Here is a 12,025-nt window from a genome sequence, read left to right on the forward strand (position 1 = left end):
AACGAAGGGGGAGTTCAGATCACTGTTAGACCCACTGATGCTAAATTGGGGCACAATCTGTTTAGTCAGAGAAGAGAATGGGGTTTACCTTCCTCCTCGGCCCAACAAACACTGCATTGGAAGAGAAATAGGGACACTGCCTGCTTTGAGTGGGGCATGGAAAATAAGCTCCCTGTTTGCCCACCAAAACTGTGTAGGGAGTGAAGGGGAATTTCTAGCCTTCAGGGTGTGGCAGCTGGAGACCAGAATTAAAAAGAATTATTGGACTTCTGATTGACCAAGATAGACCTCATTTCTCCTTGGATCTCCTTCAGATGACTGAAAAACCCTGGCATAATATCAAATAAACAGAGGAACACTTTGAAAGGTAAAAGTAGAAGATAGGCTTCCCAGAACCTTGGTGGTTCCTTCTCTAGGTTTCCTTGTCGCTTCCCCTACATCCTGGCCTGGGGGGAGGAGAGGCCTCTAACCTGGACTTACCAAGAGGAACAAATAAAACAATCCAAGAAAAGCCGCTTCCCCTCAGCCAAAAGACAGGCAAAAGGGCAGTCTAATAACAAAACCTCTTGGCAATACCTACCCTATTGCAGCCAAGAATCAGCGGGTGTATAGAAAGTCTGAACAACGTTAAAAATTAACTGGAATTAATTGACATTTACCGAATACTACACCTCCAGAGAACACACACACACACACACACACACACACACACACACACACACACATCAAATCAAATACACTTGGCACATCACCAAGATAGAACATGTGCTAGTCCAGTGAATTAGTCTAAATGTATTTTAAAGGTTACATGCTATAAAGCATTCTTTTTCATCACAATAAAATTGTATTAGCAAAACAATAAGAAAGAGATATTTGTAAATTAATTTGAAATAAACTATAGGTCAAAGAAGAAATTCCAAAGTAAATGAAAAAATATTCAGAAATGAATGAAAATATACATCCAAGTAGGATATCTTAAGGAATATAAGAAAACATTTTTTGAATTTAGCAACACCACAGGATTCAATATAAATGCAATATCAATTTTATTTCTGAATACTAATAAAGAGAAATTGGAAAATAAAATTTTGGAAAGTCAATACCATCAAATATATAAACTGTTATGGGTCAAATTACTAAAATAGAAGATCTTTATACTAAAAATTACTAAACATTGTCGAGGGAAATTTAAAAAGATCTAAATAAATGGAAAGATACACCATATTCATGTATTGAAAATATATTCTTTTTTATGATATTCACAAGCCCTAATTTTTGTATGGATTCAACAAAAGAACAGTCAAAATATCAGCAGATATTATAGAAATTGACAAACTGACTCTAAAACTTACACGGAAATACAAAGAACATAGACTAGCAAGCATTTTGAATAAGGACAAAATTAAGGAATTAGGTATAAACCTAATTCCCATACTTATTTTAAGATTACAAAAATAAGATAGTCAAGATTTTGTGTTCCATCAGAAGTATTGGTCAATTAAACCATTTAAAAATACTATCAATTGATTTTTGACAATGATTACACAGTAATTGAAGATGGAAAGACTAGTCTTTTTGTAAAGGGGCTCCAGAGTAACTGAATATCCACACTTAAAAAAAAAAATGAACCTCAATGCCTAACTTGATCATTATCAAAATTAATTTGAAATGGATAAGAAAAGAGAAAATCTTCATAAACTTGAGGTAGGCAAACATTGCATAACATAAGCAGGAGACAAATACCACTGAGGTTAGTAATTACCATTAGACAAATACCACTGAGGTTAGTAATTACCATTAGAGAGTTAAATATGTTTAATCTAAAATAAAAGCTATGTTTTTTTAAAGATACTATTACAAAATTAAAAATACAAACCAAAGATTAGAATAAATATATATTTATGAACATATGTATCTGTAATATATGTATACACACATACAGAATTGTACCAACAATTCATAAGGAATAATTAGAAACTCAATAATAAGACAACCAAGTAAAACAATGGACAAAATGTTTGAACATACATTTCATTAACGGCACTAAGCACATGCAAATATGCTCAACCTCAGTCATCATAGAAATGTAAGATAAATTCATTCTGAGAATATTATTTTACACTCACTAGAATGGTTAAATCTTAAAATGATTGTGACCATTTACTAATTTAATGGCAATTTGAAATTAAGTTCTGGCTCAAACATGTGGTACAACTAGAAGATTCATCAATGCTGGGAAATATTTTAGTAATTTGAACCCTAGGTATTTTAAACAAGAGTAATGAAACATAAACTCAAAAAAGGGAAGACTTAACCTAGAACCAATCCTAATTTCCATCAATAGGACAATGAAAAACAAATTGTGGTATGGTTCTTACCGATGGTATGGTATTCAGCAAAAGGGATAGACTACTAAGAAATATAGTATAAGGATGAATGAATCTCAAAAACAGTATATCCTGTGAAAGAAGCCAGAGACAGAAGAATACAAATGATATTTTTCTATTTATATGAAGACCTGGAATACTCAAAATTAAATAGTGATACAGAAGATAAGTGATTGCTTGGAGTAGGATGGGAGGTGAGTAGGAATATGTAAAAAGGAAGAAGCAGTTTTCTTTTGTTTTAGAGCCACACCCATGGCATATGTTCCCTGTCTAGGGGTCAAATAGGACCTACAGCTGCCTGCCTAAGCCAGAGCCACAGCAATGAGGGATCCAAACGAGCAGCATCTGTAACCTAAACCACAGCTCATGGTAACACTGGATCCTTAACCCACTGAGCAAGGCCAGGATTTAAAATATTAAAATCTCCTCTCTATTCAGAATTTGGACAGAATTAAGGCTAAGGTCCAAATTGCTTAATTATTATCTAATGCTATCTCAATGATACAATGTATCCTCCAACAAATTAGCATTCATAGGATATGGAATGCTTTATTAACAATGTTTTACTATGACAATTATTCATGCACTGAAATTAAAATGGCTTATTGTTGTTTGGTCTCTCTCCTTAGTTTAAGAAAGAATAATTTATCTATGTTTACCATATTTTTAGAAAGTTGCCAATTTTGTGAAAGCCATGTAGATTTCTATGGCAAAGAAAATAATTTTTACCTCCAGTGTGGAACATTAGTTCCTGATTTGGCCCATTCTCTAATCTGCCTTCCTGTGCCAAAGGTGATCCAGAAAAAAAGAACCTGTAAATCTCATAAATCTCAAAATTCTTATTTTTCTTACTCTACATGAGACACACACAGACCTCAAACATATACAACATAAGGCAAAAATAACTGAGTGGATTGAGAAGATTGCTTTCAGCTATTTTCTCTAGCGATGCCACTCCATTTATAGACCATTAGAAACAAACAAATGAAACAAATATTACCTTCTCCCTAAGGAGAAATCTTTGCTTTTTTTAAATATAACTATGATATTTTCTATTATAGACATATTAATCAGTTTTAACCTACCAACAAAGTTGTCAGCCAGTTCTTTTTATTTATAATATCCAACTTCGCATAGAAAATTAATTTGTGGGAATGTCTCTTAACCACTAATTTTTTGATTTATTGCTTCATTCATACAATAATCACTATAATAAATAAAAAGAAAATTTAACTAACTCATTATTTTTACATTGTGATTAATATTATTGGAAATCTAGCTTTATATACTTTATATGCTAATAATTTTAATTCATTACAACCTTTTTTTTCCTTCCTTCCAGTCTGGAAATGCTTTTACAAACTTTATGATAACCCCCAAACTGACAAATCTAATGCTCTATATTTCATCATTAATCTATTTGACCTTTCTTAACACAATTGTCCTTGTTCACCATCCTGACTTTTTAAAATCCTCTTCTGTGAATCTTGGACATGGTGTTTGCCTAGATTACTTCCTGTCTATCTGAAAACACTATTTCTTTTTCATTTATAGGCTCTACTTTCAGCATGCATTACCACATTTTAGTATTCTCTGAGACTTTTTCCTTGGCCTTCTTAGATTTCTCTATAAACACTCCACAGGATAATTTCATAAGATTGTGTCTACCAAAGTGTGACTAGTGACTCTGAGATTTTACCTCTTTTTTTGTTTGCTCTTCTGAGTTCCCAATCGAGTCTCTGCATTGGGCCACCTCCAATTCAATAATCCATTGCCAACTAAAACTTAAGACAGTAAATATAGTATGTAGTATCTTCATTCTCACATTAATTTGTCTGTCCTATATTATTTTCTCAGTTATTGATGTTCAGATGTCCAGCTAGACATTATGATGTCATCTTTGATGTTTTTATGCTCTTCATAGATGATATAATATCAGCAAAAAAGTCTTACACACTCAAACATTAAAATATCTCATTTCTATTTACCATCTTTTGTCCCCACTGCTACTTTCTTCCTATTCTTATCACTTCTTGTCTCAATCATTATAACAACTTTCCTTTTGAACTTCCTGTTGTCAATATTTCCCTTTCTGGTCTTTCCCCTAACTGATGCTAGAATAATCTCAGTTTAAAACCTAATCTAACTCTACTGTATTTCTGGCTATAAATTTCAAATCCATTACTTTTCATAAAAGATCTTTCATTATCTGCCTTTAAACTACTTCTTTAATTTCACTGTCTCTTATTTTACCTGACATTTTAAACAATAACCTTCTGTTTTGAATACCTTGAATAAACTACTATTTTTAAATGTTTGTAGCTTTTACATATCACTGCCTCATGTTTGTATTTCTTCTCTTAATTATTCCATCTGGAATCATCTATTTACTCTGCAACACTTAACTAAAATGTGTCTTTCAATACAATGTTCCTAATGATCTGTAAGACTTTAATATGTGCTCTCTATCTATCCATCCATCCATCCATACAAGCACATATATGTGCTCTTGCTCACACAGAAAGGAAGAAATTAAAGCCGTGTTTTTCCTGCTACTTACAAAGAAAAATATGTCCCAGAAGTAATCATCTCCAAAAATTGAATGAGAAATTTCTACACTACCATTTATCAGCTCTTCTCAGAAACTCAAGTCTTCTTACCTTTAAAATACAGGTGCATGGAGTTCCTGTCATGGTGCAGCAGAAATGAATCCAACTAGGAACCATGAGGTTGCAGGTTCGATCCCTGGCCTTGCTCAATGGGTTAAGGATCCAGCATTGCCGTGAGCTGTGGTTAAGGATCTGGCGTTGCTGCGGCTCTGCCGTAGGCTGGCAGCTACAGCTCCAATTAGACCCCTAGCCTGGGACCTCCATATGCCACGGGTGTAGCCCTAGAAAAGACAAAAGACAAAAAAAAAAAAAAAAAAGGTAGTAAAAATTAAAAGAAATAAATTACATCTATGACATATATATATACATATATATATTTGTATACACACACACGTATGTATATATGCAATATCTTTGGTACTCATTGCACTTTTCTGGACCTTATTTTTCTCTTCTTTTTTTTTTTTTTTTTTTTTTTGTTTTTGTTTTTGTTTTTGTTTTGCCTTTTCTGGGGCTGCTCCTGCGGCATATGGAGTTTCCCAGGCTAGGGGTCTAATCGGAGCTGTAGCTGCTGGCCTATACCACAGCCACAGCAACGTGGGATCCAAGCTGCGTTTGCAACCTACACCACAGCTCACCGAAATGCCGGATCCTTAACCCACTGAGCGAGGCCAGGGATCTAACCCTCAACCTCATGGTTCCTAGGTGGATTCGTTAATCACTGAGCTATGACAGGAACTCCTTATTTTTCTCTTCTATCAAATGAAATGAAATGTTTGTACTAGATCTCCATGTTTGCTTCCATACATAAATTTAAACTTAACTGGTTCTGAATATATCTTCAGGTTTTACTCAGAAGAAATCATTTACATTAATTTCATCATTCAGATTTTGGTCATTTTATGTACATAAATTTGATAGTCAAATATATGCATCTAATATTTTCTCAGTATATTCTAATATTTCACTTTAATAAGGTTTTGAAGCTGAGTTTATAACTACAGAAAAAATACAAATAAAGAAATACTAGCAGATTATATTTCCATTTGCAGTGAGGTGAATTAAAGTCATTCCTTTGTATGCACAGTTGTTCTAGTTTATAAAGCATGTCTCTGCCTTTGGAAATAAGCTAACAAAAGGTTAAGTTAGATATTCTATTCTGTGCCACTACTGCAGTTTAACCTCTTTAGACCTTTATTAAATTCTTATATTACTAGCTCACTGAAGACATTGCTGCTGTTTTCCTGGATTGTGGAAAAAAATATGTATTAGGAGGCAAAATGGCCTCCTAAGACAAACAAGTCGGATCTGCAAAGGTCTGAATCTCTCCTTTGTCATTGTCGTATGCATACTCGAGTGAGTTCCTTATCAGTCTGTGCTTCTGCTTCCTCATGTGGGCAATGGGGTGCAAATAGTGTCATATCTTTTGTTTTCTCAAAAGGAAGTTGCAACATTAAATAAGATAACAGGTATGGAAATAAAGTAACCTCTTATAGAAAAAAACACTATCATTTGGTAAAATATTATTTCAAATTAGGGTGGTTACATGTACTTACTGCCTTTTATCTTTTTTATTTCTTCATATTTATTCAGTTGTAAGCTAAAAGATAGGCATATAGGAGCTAGTATCATTGTTTGTCCTCTGCTTTCAAGGAGACAAACTGTTCTTTCCAATTGCTGTAATATATTTTTGGTGAGGAAGTAGGGGGAGGGAGCACAGACTGATAGAGGCTTACCAGAGTTATTTTTCTAATTGTTAGGCAAAGGTAATGGATTATGAGTTCTATTATATTGTGACTCACACTCAAGAGAATAAGAGAGAGTGAGGAATAATTCTGTTCTGACATTGTCTGTTGGAAAAAACACCATGCACAGAGTAGCAAACAAAACCCAAGACAAAAAGGTGGAGTAAGTGGTGAATGATCTTGTGGGAATTCTCATAATTATTAAATATTCAAACTCCTTTATCCCATGGCAACTATTGAAACTAACCTCATGGTAGCAGAAAAAAAGGCTAAAGTAGCTACACAGGACCAAAATGGAAAAGATGCTGAGCAAGTTCACATAAGCAAGTAAATTTCAGAATAAACAAATTTGCTTCTCTGTGGCACAAATTTAATCATAGGCTTTTGGTAGGTCTTTATAAACATTCTTTGTCCTAACTAGACATCTTATTAGTACAATTGTACTCACCAAGATAAAATCATACTTATCTACTTTTTGAAGCATTTCAGTTTTGTTGAAAAACAGTAGAAACATTAAACATTTAATACATGAAATCTGTTCACTGCCTGTGACGGTAAACATTGCATAGCAGGAGTTCCCTTATGGCACAGTGGGTTAAGGATCTGGCATTGTCACTAGAGTGGGCTGAGTAACTGCTGTGGAACAGGTTTGATCCCTGGCTTGGGAATTTCTACCTGCTATGGGCACAGCTCCCCCCCCCCAAAAAAAAAAATGCACAGAGTAAAACAGAAACCAAAGTCCATGAGTCAACAGAGAGTCAGGAGAAGAAGACTCTTTATTCTTATTTTCAAATATTTCATTTAACCTCTTAACCATATCGTCTTTCTCAGTATTGCTTGCTTTTCAAAGATTTAGGTGGCAATCCTGCTACTTAAAATTACAGGTTTAAAATACCATCTTTCTAAATGTAATTTTTTTAAATTAATTTTCAGGTAAAGAGCTGAACTTCAGGTGATGTCCTCTGGAAACCGATACATTATGAACACATCTTAATCAATAAATTTTGGTAACTATTAAAGTTTCCAGATTGGAATAAAAAGTCATGTACACTTTGTCTAAAAGAGGATACATTAACTTTCAGTACCAGATAAACTATAAACATGTAAGAATGTTAATTACTATAAAGATAGGACAATATAATTTACAGTATTATCAAACAAAATACTTTCCAGGGTGAAAATCTAAAATGACGAATTCACATTTCCTATTTTCATCAAATACCTACCTCATAAAACAAATAGGAAAAGAAACATCTCTAAAAAAATCATTACTTTAGCGAATATTCCCTAAAAAGAGACGAGTATTAAGGAAAAGCCTGAACAAATTGTGTATTTATTCCAAGAATAAGTGAAATATGATGTGGATAAAAATATAGCACAAGTTTCTTTAATTTTTTTGTTTTTGTTTTTGTTTTTTAGGGTCGCACCTGCAGCATATGGGGATTCCTAGGCTAGGGGTCTAATCAGAACTATGGCTGCTGCCCTAAGCCACAGCCACAGCAATGCAGGATCCGAGCCACATCTGTGAGCTACACCACAGCTCACAGCAACGCAGCTCCTTAACCCACGTAGCGAAGCCAAGGATCAAACCCACAACCTCATAGCTCCTAGTGGGATTCGTCTCCACTGTGCCACTATGGGAACTCCAAGTTTCTTTAATTTTTTACCTTAAATTTTTTTTATAAATCTAATAGAAATACAAAATGGAGGAGTTAATCACAGTTGTTTATCACAGAAATTGTTTCAAATCACCTTAGGATGTCCCCAAAATTATAGAGTAGCTCTAATTTAATTTTAAAAATTTAAATTCGCACCATCTATTGTTTATCCCTATGTGAAAGTCAGGCAGAGGTATGATTCTGAGATCTTAACATTATGCTCACTCTGCAACTTCAAAACAATTGATGAAGTTTGATACAAGGATCTGGTAAACCTCACTGTCAGTGCTACTACTTATTGAACAAACAACTGATAGAGTTTGAAATTTGCCACTGTGGAGTTTATAAGATGCAGATAAGACATAATCACTATTCTGGGAGTGGGGGCAAGCAATAAGGGGGAAGTGAAAATTCCATGAAAGAATAATATACCTAAGAGACTACGGATGGGTACTTTCCCACTGATGCTTTTTTTAATTTATTTTATTTTTGCTTTTTTGGGTCACACTTGCAGCGTATGGAGGTTCCCAGGCTAGGGGCTGAATTGGAGCTATAGCCACTGGCCTATGCCACAGCCATAGCAATACCAGATCCAAGCTGTGTCTGTGACCTACACTGCAGCCAGCCTATGCCAGAGCCAGAGCAACACCAGAGCCAAGCTGCGTCTGCGAACTACAGCTCATGGCAACACCAGATTCTAAACCCCTGAGCAAGGCCAGGGATCAAACCCACAACCTCATGTTTCCTAGTTGGATTTGTTTCCACTACTCCACGACGGGAACGTTTTTTTGTTTGTTTGTTTGTTTGTTTGTTTGTTTGTTTTGATGCTTCTCGACTAAACTCTAGTACTTAACATATGACTTGGATTACAATCCGTCTCTTCTCCAGACAAATTGCTAAAATATATTTCTGGTAAACAGGTAATCTGTAACATATAAATAACTATGGCCCCAAAGTGAAGAAAACCTAGTGAAATCTTCATGGATTCTTGAAAGCTAATGCCATTAAAACTACCCACATCTGACCCTACTCCATCTTCAAGGCTAAGCTGATCATAGATATGAATTAGAGAATTTTTTTTGTTTTTTCATTTGCTTTTTTAGGGCCACACCTGTGGCATATGGAATTTCCTAGGCTAGAGGTTGGATCAACGCTGCAGCTGCTGGCTTATACCACAGCCAGAGAGGAACACAGGATCTGTGCAGTATCTGTGACCTATACCACAGCTCATGGCAATGCCAGATCCTTAACCCACTGAGCAAGGCCAGGGATCAAACCCACATCCTCATGGATACTAGTCGGGTTCATTACCACTGAGCCACAACAGGAATTCCGAGTTAAAGAACATTTTGTATACTTAAACACATATGCTGTCATATGATTTCATTTTGAAGTTATTATATGTGTGTGTGTGTGTGTGTGTGTGTGTGTAAGAGTTAAAGTCTGTTTCTAATCTCTGGTGTGCTCTTTCACTTCTCATTATGATAATGTTTTTGCACTATCCTTTGGTTCATTTCTTGGAAGAACTTCCCTTCCAATTACTGTATTATCATCAGATATACTCCAATTTTTTTCACAAAGAATTAATATCATTTATGACATATTTATTTAAATATATTGTGGCATTTAGGATGTTTTCTTGTTCAAAAGACAGGAATCTAAATTTTATTTATTTATATTTTTATTTATTTATTTAAATTGAAGTATAGTTAATTTACATTGCTGAGTTGGTTTTAGGAATATACCAAAAAGATTCAGTTATACCTACATAGATATATTTTTTTTTCAGATTCTTTTCTCGTATAGGTAATGACAAAATATTTAGTTCCCAGTGCAATACAGTAGGTTCTTGTTGGTTGTCTATTTTTTATATAGTAGTGTGCATTTGCTAATCACAGGCTCTTAATTTATCCCTCTCTCTTTCCTTTTTGGCAGCCAAGAGTTTGTATTCTATGTATATGGCTCTCTTTCTTTTTATATACAAGTTCATTCATATTTTCATTTTTTAAATTCCACATATAAGCGATATCATATGATTTTTATATTTTTCTGTCTGGATTACTTCATTTAGTATGACAATCTCTAGTTTCATCCAAGTTGCTGCATGTGGCATTATTTCATTCTCCTCTATGGCTGAGTAATATTCCATTGTATATATGTACTACATCTTCTTTATCCATTCATCTGCTGATGGATTTTGATGATATACAACCCAATTAAAAAATGGTTAGGAGTGCCCATTGTGGCTCAGCGGTAATGAACCTGACTAGTATCTATGAGGACATGGGTTTCATCCCTGGCGCTGCTCAGTGGGTTAAGGATTCCGCATTGCTGCAGCTGTAGTGTAGGATGGCAGGTACAGCTCCGATTCAACCCCTAGCCTGGGCATTTCCATATGCCACGTGTGTGGCCCTAAAATGACAAAAAAAAAAAAAATCGAAATATTTAAATAGATTTCTCCAAAGACTATGGCCACAAGTCACATGTAAAGGTGCTCAACATTGCTAATTATTTGAGAAATGCAAATAAGAACTTCAATGAGGTACCAGCTCATACTAGTCAGAAGGGCCATCATAGAAAGTCTATAAAAAAATAAATGCTGAAGCGGTTATGCGGAAAAAAAAGAATCTTTTTACACTGTTAGTGGGATGTAAATTGGTATAGCCACTATGGAGAACAATATGGAAAACAAAAAAACTATACTTTAAATAAAAACTAGGTACATATAATAGGCTTTGTTAAATATATTTTAAGATCCCTTTCTATCCCTCAATGCTTTGCATCTAAATTCTGCCTGTGGTATTTAGATGTTTTCCTATTTAATCTTATGGTGCCTATATAAATGATACTTAGGTTCAGATTCAAAAGAAAATATAATCACCAGGATATGTTCAGGGCATTTTCTTTCTATGCTTAAGCAAGAATTGTGCTAGCAGAGGATTTAGTAGCCTGGAGCATGGAAAAGATTAACTGTTCTAATTTCTGGCCTATTCATGTATTATTACACACATGGAAAAGGCCCCATAGAGGCAGGGTGTGGAAGAAGGGCGTGAGGTGTCAAATGTACAAGCTACACTTTCATTTCCAAGAATGTGGTGATGGTGACCACATAGTTTCTCTCTTTCTTCTGTATAACCTTACAGTTCAAAAGTTTCATGAAGAACAATCTTCATCATAGCTGCAAATTATAGCACAAGGCCCCAGATTTTGCTGCACTATTCCACAGCCCAAAATGAAATTTCTGTCAGTATTCCAGTAAACTCCATTACATAAAAATCTGGACAGATCTTTAAAATGGAGGCAAAACTTGATACATCCTCTTTCCCAAATCCATATATACACTCACACATATATATACACATATATCTATATATCTAAATCTCTGGGTCATGTTGAAATAGAAGATCTTACTTCTGTTTTTTAATCTATTCAGGAGTTCCCATTGTGGCACAGCAGAAATGAATCTGACTAGGAACCATGAGGTTGAGGGTTCGATCCCTGGCCTTGCTCAGGGGGTTAAGGATACGGCGTTGCTGTGAGCTGTGGTGTAGGTTGCAGATGCAGCTGGGATCCTGTGTTGCTTTGGCTGTGGTGTAGCCCAGCAGCTATAGTTCCTATTTGCCCTC

The 12,025-nt window shown here is 34.9% G+C and overlaps 1 protein-coding gene across 8 annotated transcripts in view; it reads right to left on the reverse strand.

The window, feature by feature from the left end:
• The window catches only part of LOC106504458 (uncharacterized), a 1,793,907-nt gene that overhangs the window by 1,068,950 nt on the left and 712,932 nt on the right, over positions 1-12,025 (reverse strand). The window contains exons 10-11 of one of the 8 annotated variants that reach the window (XM_084969049.1): positions 5,048-5,277; positions 4,087-4,171 (exon numbers count right to left, since the gene is read on the reverse strand). The exons of 6 other annotated variants lie outside the window; for them this stretch is intronic. The gene's annotated coding sequence lies outside the window, so the exon portion shown is untranslated. Of the gene's footprint in view, positions 1-1,224; positions 2,779-4,086; positions 4,172-4,496; positions 5,278-12,025 lie in introns of those variants that run through there. One more of the 8 variants, XR_014810744.1, reaches the window with a different exon arrangement.

The sequence above is a fragment of the Sus scrofa genome, chromosome 7 (genome assembly GCF_054392235.1).
Source record: "Sus scrofa isolate SSC_HxYL_T2T_F1_AM1 chromosome 7, Sscrofa_HxYL_maternal_Yorkshire_Landrace_v2.0, whole genome shotgun sequence".
NCBI classification, from domain to species: domain Eukaryota; kingdom Metazoa; phylum Chordata; class Mammalia; order Artiodactyla; family Suidae; genus Sus; species Sus scrofa.